Source organism: Protopterus annectens, chromosome 8.part1, assembly GCF_019279795.1.
Source record: "Protopterus annectens isolate FY-2018-M chromosome 8.part1, PAN1.0, whole genome shotgun sequence".
In the NCBI taxonomy this organism is placed as follows: Eukaryota; Metazoa; Chordata; order Ceratodontiformes; family Protopteridae; genus Protopterus; species Protopterus annectens.
In genome coordinates this window covers 259,721,164-259,731,330 of record NC_056742.1, presented here as the reverse complement: position 1 = coordinate 259,731,330, position 10,167 = coordinate 259,721,164, and the positions used below count along the sequence as shown (strand labels likewise).

The following is a 10,167-nucleotide window of genomic DNA, read 5'->3' as shown; positions in this document are numbered from 1 at the left end:
TTTTAAAAAAGTTTAATCTTGAAAGGCAATTATGCTATAGAATGAAGCAGGCTAGGACAGAAACACAAAATATGGTAATTTCAGGATTTGGAACTTTTCCTTGCATGGATTGCAACTTTTGTCAGTATAGTTTGCCTTTATTTAAACATCCTACAACTGGGGAAGGTCTTTTGCTTTGAGTTTGTTAGTAACTATGAATCTTATGTACGTTACTTCATGTGTGTCATGTAAATCGTTTTATGTTGGCGAAACCAACAGATGTTTTAAAGAGAATTTCACAGCATGTTTATAATATGAAAAAGGGCATTTCAACTGCCTTGGCTAAACGTGTTCTTGAAAAGGGTGGTACAGTTTAGCGTTCTATAGATTAAATCAACAATTCATAGAGGTGATATTGTCAGTTTGAATGCTATGAATATAAATGGGTTATATGGCTTAATGCCATGAATGAACCAGGTTTAAATGAATCTTGCTCTTTAAAACTGGTCTTAAGGTTACGTGGTTTGCATCATTGGTTGACTAGATGAACAATTAGTGTTTAAATTTGGTTGGGGTGTTCTTTATACCTGATGAAGCATCTCTGAATGCTAAAGCTTGTATTTTTTTTATTAAAAGTTTTAAGCCATGCCATTATCTGTTTTTATGTTATTTTGTCTTATTTGAAGAATTTGCTTCTTTGGGATTGCAGTTTTTAAAATGCATCTCACTATACCTGAAAATTTGCTAGTTTGTTAGTAATTATATATATAATACATTATACAAAATAAAATGGAATAGCTTCAATCATTAATAAAAAAAGCTTTCTTGTTCAAAGATACTTCATTGGGTATAAAAAACATCCCAGCCAACAGATATTTAAACACTAGATTGATCAATGATGTAATCTACACAGGTTGGAACTTCTATTTTTAAAAAAGTTTAATCTTGAAAGGCAATTATGCTATAGAATGAAGCAGGCTAGGACAGAAACACAAAATATGGTAATTTCAGGATTTGGAACTTTTCCTTGCATGGATTGCAACTTTTGTCAGTATAGTTTGCCTTTATTTAAACATCCTACAACTGGGGAAGGTCTTTTGCTTTGAGTTTGTTAGTAACTATGAATCTTATGTACGTTACTTCATGTGTGTCATGTAAATCGTTTTATGTTGGCGAAACCAACAGATGTTTTAAAGAGAATTTCACAGCATGTTTATAATATGAAAAAGGGCATTTCAACTGCCTTGGCTAAACGTGTTCTTGAAAAGGGTGGTACAGTTTAGCGTTCTATAGATTAAATCAACAATTCATAGAGGTGATATTGTCAGTTTGAATGCTATGAATATAAATGGGTTATATGGCTTAATGCCATGAATGAACCAGGTTTAAATGAATCTTGCTCTTTAAAACTGGTCTTAAGGTTACGTGGTTTGCATCATTGGTTGACTAGATGAACAATTAGTGTTTAAATTTGGTTGGGGTGTTCTTTATACCTGATGAAGCATCTCTGAATGCTAAAGCTTGTATTTTTTTTATTAAAAGTTTTAAGCCATGCCATTATCTGTTTTTATGTTATTTTGTCTTATTTGAAGAATTTGCTTCTTTGGGATTGCAGTTTTTAAAATGCATCTCACTATACCTGAAAATTTGCTAGTTTGTTAGTAATTATAAAAGTAAACCATATTTCTATATGTTCCTAACACTTCAAAAACCAAGTGACTTACAAAACTGTTGCATGACATCAGGTGAAACAATTGATGTTGAAGAAAACTGATATTTGCACTGTAAGCTGTATATCATTAGAGGTGTGCAGTGTTACTTTTATTGTTAATTATACAATTAGAGTGTGTTTTCACATTTCTGTAAACACCTCAAACACGCATTTATTGATTAATTTCATGTAGTCATGTGAAAGGTTATGTCTAGTTAACAATAGTGGTCTAAATCTGTCTAGGTAGTACAGTTTACAAGATGAGAAGCTGTGAAAATTTAGCAAAAAATATAATTTGGGGTTTATATGCATTATATATTTTGGTAAAACTATGAACGCACTGACTTATCACTGTAAATAATGCTTTTTACTGAAGAACTATTTGTGCAGTTTTAATAGCTTTTTTGCTTATCTTATGATTAAGCTCATTTTTCAGAAAATATTCAGGAATGCAAGCTGTGTTTAGGTTGCTAGAAATGTGTCAATCCACACCACATAGGTGTTAAAGAGCAAGACAGACTGGATGAGGGTGGGCACTTAGCATTCGGGCTCTACAGAATACAGCGGGAAGGACTTTACATTAAAATACCTGAACGGGGTGTGGCGTCATGTGAGCTTTCTGACAGCCAATGAAAGAGGAGAGGGGATGAATTATGCAGTCAAATTAACAAGGGACTGGCAACTAGAGAGAGGAGGAGTTTAATTTCTGATACTAGAGTGCTGTGGTGTCTTCCTCGTTAATATGCAACAGAAAACAGAACATAGTTAAAACAGTGTAATAACATCAGAATATAAAAAATAAGGAAACAAAGCAATAATAAATAAATAATAAATAATAAAGGTAATAGGCAAGTTGTGGCTAGGGTTAGTTTTGTGGATGGGCTTAGGAAGTAATTTCTATAGAGGATTCCAAGTTTATATATTTTGCAAATGTGTTGCACATGCAGTTCAAATTTCACGTGTTCGTCAATAGTGATTCCAAGGAGCTTTGTGTGGTTAATGACTGATTATAGTCTTACTATGAGAATAGATGGTAAACTCTTATTTAAGGGGGTTGCTTTCTTAGGGGTGAATAGAATGATTTTAGTTTTATTTGGGTTCAGGCCTAGGTGGTTGTTGCGTATCCAAGATTCAGTGGAGAAGACCTTTTGAGTTAGTTGTAGTAGATCAGAGATGGAGTTCTCCCTTAAAACACAACGTTTAGGTACCAGGTCCTCCCTTCAGGTCACATGTAATTAACCTTAAAATTACCTGTTCTAATGTTTATGGTTTACAAAGCATGAAACTCATACTTTCTAGTTTAAATATGCAATAGGAAACAGAATTCAAACAATAAAAATACACAATATACAAATGGAAAACAATACACATTACAAGAAAGCAATATAAAGAAAAACAAAGTAATCTTTTCCTCACAGCAGTCTATGGCACAGTCCGAGTGCACTTTAAGGTGAGAATCAAACCCTGTACCTTGTGCCTGTGAAATCAACACCTTATCCCCTAATGTACAGTTAAGCAAGGTTGTGGGAGCGTTTACCTCCCTGCAAAAACAGTGCGTCTTTTTTAATGTTTCAGAACATTTATCATATGGTCTCGATCATATGTTTTGACATTCTGAAATGATCATTTGAACTAGAACCACATATACATAACATTAGCACCACATATACATACATTAGCTTAATTGGTTGGAGTAATGGCATTAAGCAATGGCATGACAAATGACTGAAGCACGAATCAAAACTGTTTACTGAATCTATTTTGCCAGAAAAGGCAGTCTATTGAACATCTTCCATAGAAATATAACCTACTCTGAGGTGGTGTGACTGATTGATTGATTGCTTACATGTATGGTAGGTATAGGTGGTTATACTTGAAACTGGTTGGTACAAGTACCCTATAAATCTGCCAAACTATTTTCACAAAAGTTAAAACATGGAACAAAATATTCACATCATTTATAATATTAATGAAATACTGTGAATAGCTTCTCTCAGGTCTCCAATTTATATGGATTATGTCTAGGTAGGTGACTCAAAATGGACAATCCTCTTCCCATCTCCAGCTAGGTGACTCAGAATGGACAATCCTCTTCCCATCTGGCCTATATAACTTTTCAAGAAGCATGCAGAAGAGTCTCATCTATAAAGACATGCCAATCATGGTTAGAGGAAGAAAAACTAGACATTTCTCCTCAGTATGACAGGACTTCAGAAATGTTATGGTTATATATTGGTAAAGTCCTCACTAACAAGAGTTTCAATAATCCCAGAACAGACATCTGGAAACAAATATAGCCGAGATAATCAAAATGTTTTACCTCACTCTAATGTCACTCCAGAAGTCCAACAATTACCGACCACAAGGCTTCTGGCTACTGACTGGCTATTCATTACCAATCCTAAATTTTGCAATTATTCTATTAAACAGAAAGTGGTCAGTCTAACAGGGTTTTTGTTTAATGAGCAGATCACAGTAAACTCATTTAACATTTAGTTCCATTCAAATGTCCACCAAGCTCCTTTTTGGGTGCACACCAGTTTGTACCACAATGCGGCTATATAATACATCTTACTAAATGGACACAAATCAGAATGGTCTACATTTGACTGCTACCACTCCAAACACCTTGTATAGAAGATTTATAGGAAAACTCATGGCTTTTTTTTTTAAAGTCTCGTCTACCATATCTGTATGCACACACAATGGAAATACCTCTTTCAGCATTCTCTGCTAACACTCATGATATAACCTGAAGGAGATACCTGCAGAGAAAGTGAGGCATGTAGCTTACACTGAGAAAAGCAGGCTATGGTACATTTTAAACACTACTCATCCCAGGCTGCCATCACAGCGAAGGCATTGATTCTAGGAGATAGCTTGTACTAAAACATGGCATACAGCAAGGTATAATACAAGGAACAGATTTAGGATTACAAAATTGTGGCATTTATAATAGACATCAAAACACTAACAGAAAATGGTTTCTTGTTCTGTAGTCGAACAGTCACAAGTTTTCTTCGACTTGTATAATTTAGACTCAACAGTACTGGAATTAATATCTCGCTAACATGGTTTTAAGTAAAAAAAAAAATAGTTGAAATTGAGAAAATGCAAAAGTTGTCACTGATCATACATTTAGGTTCATGTGACCATAATGAATCTCTTAAAGCAACAAAACTTCAAAGGTTCATAGGTGTGTACTAGGCTAATGGCCCTGGAGCCTTTACAAGCTTAGCCCATAGGATTACCCTGGCATTGTGAAACCCGACCATAGTTCCCAGTGCCTCTGTAGAGTAGAACCACTGGAGTGATCATCCACTCACCAAGATTTCTCTTGAGGGCCAGTGAGGTGCTCTGCTTGACATGTATGGGAAGTCTATTCCATAGCATGGGCAATCTCTGGGTTATGAACCTGTCCCTCCAGCATTTTCTGTTGATTGTGGTAATGAGGTTGAGGTGTCTGGAGCATGTGGTGCGGAGGGACTGGGATTTCTTTGGATGTAACATTTCTAACAGAGCTGGGTCAGACATGGCTTTGTAAGTCGAGCAGAGATTGCCTCCAAGTAATCGATACAAGACAGAGAAAAGTGTTTTTTGAGTCTGTCCATATAAGACAAAACTCAAGGCCAGGATCCTCTGAGGTACTTTTGTGGCCTTCTCCAGTTGTTGCAGGTGTCTAGTGAGGTACATGCCAAATGGGACATTGTACTCTGACTGGCCTAATGAGGGAAGAGTGGAGGGCGACAATGGCCACTTTCTTCCTGGATGCAAAACCCTTAGAAATGAGATGTGCCACATAGGACTTTGACCGTGGTAGCAATGCGGTGGTCAAAAGAGGTTGCTGTCAACCTGTGTTCAGATCTCTTATAACACCTTCTGTGTTCAGTGGACTATCATTGATGTGGTAATTCATGGGAACTGTGTTTTTCCCAAAGGGGATAACGACATTTTTTGGCATTGAGCTTAAGGCCATGGTTCTGACACCAGTTGTTGGTCTCAGTGAGGCCTTTCTGTAGGATGTCATCACTTGGGGAATTAATAGCTCCCATCTTGCAATAGTCTGCAAACATGGTCAGCTAGAGTCCCTTCATGTTGGCCTGGATTTTGAAGTAGATATCGAACAGGACCCAGGACCAAACCCTGGGGGACTCAACTCGTGACTGGTTGGCAGTTTTACTTGGAGTCAGCTACTTTCACACTGTGGGTTCTGTGAGCCAGTTTGCAACCCACCTAGTGATATAGGGGCTGATGTCTAGCTTAGTGAGTTTTTCTACAATTCCTGAGTGGGGAATGGTATCAAAGGCCTTGGCCAGATCAAGGTAGGCTGTATGAACCACCTTGCCTTCATCCACAGCTCTGGTGACAGAGACAAAGTTGACCAAGCTGAGCAGGCATGATCTACCCCTCACAAAACCAATCCTTTATTAGGTCCATGATTATGCGTTCCATAGCTTTGCATATCAGACTCATCAGGTTAATGGGGCAATAGTTCCCAGGGTCTGTAGTTGCTCCTTATTGGAGAGGAGGGATGACTGTAGCAGGGACAACACTTGAGGTGAGGCTTTGATTAAACAGGGCACACAGGTGAGGTTGCCAGTTCACTCTGTAGTTCATGTAGTCAGGGATATTGTCAGGTCCCACAGAAGCTGTATTCTTGGCCTTGGACAGTGCTGTTTTAACCTGTGCAGCAATACTGGGTGCCTGGCAATCTACTGGTATGATTGGTCCAGGGGGGAGAGAGGGGTAAAGTTGGCACTGAATCTATCGGCCAGTATATTGGCAATATCTGTTGGCTCGGTATAGGAGGTACCATTGCGCAGTAGATCAGAGAAAATCTGGGTATTGCCATGGAGATTCTTTAACTATAGAAGGCCTTGTGGTTTTCTTTACTACCTGCTGCAATTCTGTTTTCATAGCTAGCTTTAGAGGATTTGAAGAGGGATCTCAACTTTTTGTTGAGGCTGATAGAGTTTTTCCAGTCTTGGGACTTCACACACTGCATCAGTTTCGTCCTCCTTTTGTAGAGTTTACGGCAGGGGACCAGCAGATTGGCTTCCTTTTTTTGGAGGAGTGTGTCTTGGTGCTATTGGGTATGGCGAGATCCATGCATTTGTGAACATGTTCATACAATGCATTGGTGTATGATCGGTGGTCATGCAACTATTCACTATTTGCATGGGTGCTGTGAAGTTAGCTGCCTGGGTGCTGTGAAGTTAGCTGCCTCTGTTTTTAAGAGCCCAAAGCTAGATTTGAAGCTTTTCATTGTGGTTACCTTTGCGGGTGGTGGGAGGGATGTGGATTTCCAAGGTGATTAGCATATCATCTGATCTAACCAGGGAGGCATTGACTATTTGTGTAGAGCAATGGTCACCCATGTTAGTAATGACCAGGTCGAGGATGTTGTCATCTCTAGTGGGGGTAAGAACGAGCTGGTCCAGGGCATTTGAACTAATGAATTCTAGGAAACATTAGGCAAGTGTATTGGTACACTAGTAGTTTTCCCACTTAATGGGGGGAGGGTAGCTCAGTTGCCAAGTATGAGTGTTAGGTTGGACCCCAATATTCTCCAGGGTGCTTTGGAACATGGAGCGAGTCTTGGGACATGGTTGAGGACTTATCAGGCTATGACCTGAATCGCTGTCTTACCCAGTGTTAGCTGCACCGGACGTATCTCAGATGCGTTATTTTGTGCTACCAATCTGGAGGTGTGCACATACTTTATGAATATGGAACCACCTTTAGAGCGTCGGTCCATGTTCTGTGGTTGAAAGGTGTGGAATGAGTTATAGCCTGTAGTGCAGGGGTGCTTTCTGCTGCCTTGAACCAGTCCTTTGTTACAGCACAAATGTTGATCTTCTCCGGGAGTGCTTTGAATTAGTGCATTTTGAGATTTAGACTTCTAGCATTGAGCAGCATGACCCTTAGATTGCATTTGTTTGTAGCGGTTAGGTGGTAATTTGGCCTTTGAAATACCGCCTAAAAAAGGCACTATAGGGGTGGTAAGAGCCTTTGTGAATCAAGATTAATGAAAGTCACTAGAAAAAGACAACCTAAAGTAGAAATTGAAGCATAGCAGCACAAAGTCAAAACTAGAGAACCAGACCACAGTTCGTGTGTAAATTACAGGCTACACATTTTGGATGGTGGTGGGAAATCAGCAATACATAACCACACAGCTCATTCAACAAAAGGGATAATGCCATAGTTTGATACACAAGTACTTCATTATAAAATTTCTTCTGATCAGATTCAAGGAGTTACATTAATACAAGCTGTCATCTCTATACATTACCCACACATTTTATCCATAAAACATCTATTGTACTCAGATCAGCTAACCAAAGTGAAATCAACCAAAATGAAACTTCAACTTGCTTTTTTGCAAGGGGGGCATCATTGGGAAAACAATGAAAATTTTGCAGTTCAAGAGTTTTGCTCATTTCATTTTTAATACAAGTTCCTATTACAACATCTAGGTGTCTATTTTCATGACATGACACCAAATTCATAGAAGGCAAACCCTAACCAGATATTGAACACCCACCCATAAATGTATACCATACTAAAGTGCATCAGGAACATTTTATTCCAGTGCCAAGAAAGGAGAGGCCTGTACAAGTGAGGAGGATACAAATCACAAGTCAGAGGACAATTTGCTGATAAGTAGAATATTCATGACAATTACCCACAAACAGAGTCAGCGAGTATTTAATATAAGGCCAGAAACTTTATTTTATTCATATTAAACAAATTCAGCTTTTTCTTTTTAAATTCAGTCTCACTATACAAATCACAGTAATTTACAATACACATTTCTTTGCTCTGCTCATATCAAAATATTAGCTTCATTCTGTACAAATATATAAAATAGGAAAAACAAGACCCATCCAAGTGCTGTACATATTATATGGTGATACTAAATATGCAAAATAGTGAACTTGACATTTTGCATACCTCTTAAAATCCCCAATTTTAAACAGTTTGGCCTTTTTTATTTATTTTTTTAATATTTTATTAAATATCAAAACAGTATACCATTTCTTCCCATTTGTTGACTAGAAATGTTATTTGCTTAAAAATAATGCTGCTAGGAAGCTCATCTACCACAGCATTAGGTAGACATCTGTGGCTAGGATTACAGGTTCACCAAGAACCCTAAAATCCTAGCCATTAGCAGTAGGAGAGAGGCAGTCCCCTGGGATGCACTCCCTGCCCCTGTAGTGCTTACAGTCCATGCCAAAACAGGTATTTTTGCTTCCTCCAGAAAATATTCTGGACCTCAGAATGTGCAAGTCACTCAACTGCTCCAATATTGTAGATCTTAGGACAAACACCCACCACTGCTGCACAACACTGTCCAGTACAAACTATTATGGGGTATCAGGTTTCGTATCACTTTTATACTTGTACAGATTTACTACAGGTACATGGTGGATGGACATCAATGTGTAGTGACCACCTAACGAATGTACGTGCCAACCTCATTCCAGTGACGTGGTTATATGCTAAAGGTGCGAAAGACAGAAGTCTTCAAAAATGGCATATGCACTTGCAAACAACTTCCCACAATGCAGTGGAACTGATACCAAATTCAGTCATGCTAAAAATTTAATTATTCACTGCCAAGTTCCCATTACTAAACATAGGGAGCAGGACATGCAATACAGTATTGTTAGCAGGCTGGGCTATACAGCAAACCAGATAGGCACAAATATACCAACATAGCACACCCCCTTGTCGTACAAATTAACTGTATACATAATACAACTTTTAAAGTACAGTAAATCTGTACTGCTATACTGCAGACAGACTTGAGAGTTTAAAGTGCAGTATACCAGAACATGGAACATTTTTATTCCCATCTGAGGTAATGCCATTCAAGACAGATGTCTGGCTTTGGACAAGTACACATAAAAAAGGCATACTGAAGTGTAAACAAAAGGTATAAAAATTATAAAAAGGGAGACTGGTAAAGCCATATCTTTTTCAAGAGTAGAGTGCCAAAGTTTCTAATAATTTTACGTATAAAAAAAGTAATCATACCCCCCCCCCCACACACAGCTCAGCATTCAGCAATTCTTATCCAGAATGATTCATTTGCCCTCATTTCTAGAATGCGATGACCAGCAAAGAGGTGGACAGCAGTAGAAACTCGACTTGGCCTATGCAAATCATGTTCACAGTTTTGTAGGTCACAGTCTGAGGGATGTCAAAGAATCAGAATACAACAGGATTAGTAGGAGCTTGATTTTGCATTGTTGCTATTTTTCTATGCAGTTTTTGGCACAGTCTCACATTCAGTAACCACATTTCACTGCATAAATGAGACTCCAGAGTTATCAAAAGAACAAGACAAATCCATAAATTCTGTAGGCAAATGTCCAGTTTGCTAAATGAAGACAGTGAAAACATTCCATCCTGAAATGACTGGCTGTATCTTGTGAAACATTTAGGTCCTAGCCTCCAAACAGACT

At 38.2% G+C, this 10,167-nt stretch overlaps 1 protein-coding gene across 1 annotated transcript in view; it reads right to left on the bottom strand.

The window, feature by feature from the left end:
- Positions 1-8,398: 8,398 nt before the first annotated feature.
- LOC122810294 (histamine H2 receptor-like) overlaps positions 8,399-10,167 on the bottom strand; it is a 192,908-nt gene continuing 191,139 nt past the window's right edge. Inside the window, exon 2 of the mRNA XM_044081848.1 lies at positions 8,399-10,167. This exon is cut by the window's right edge and continues 468 nt beyond it. The gene's annotated coding sequence lies outside the window, so the exon portion shown is untranslated.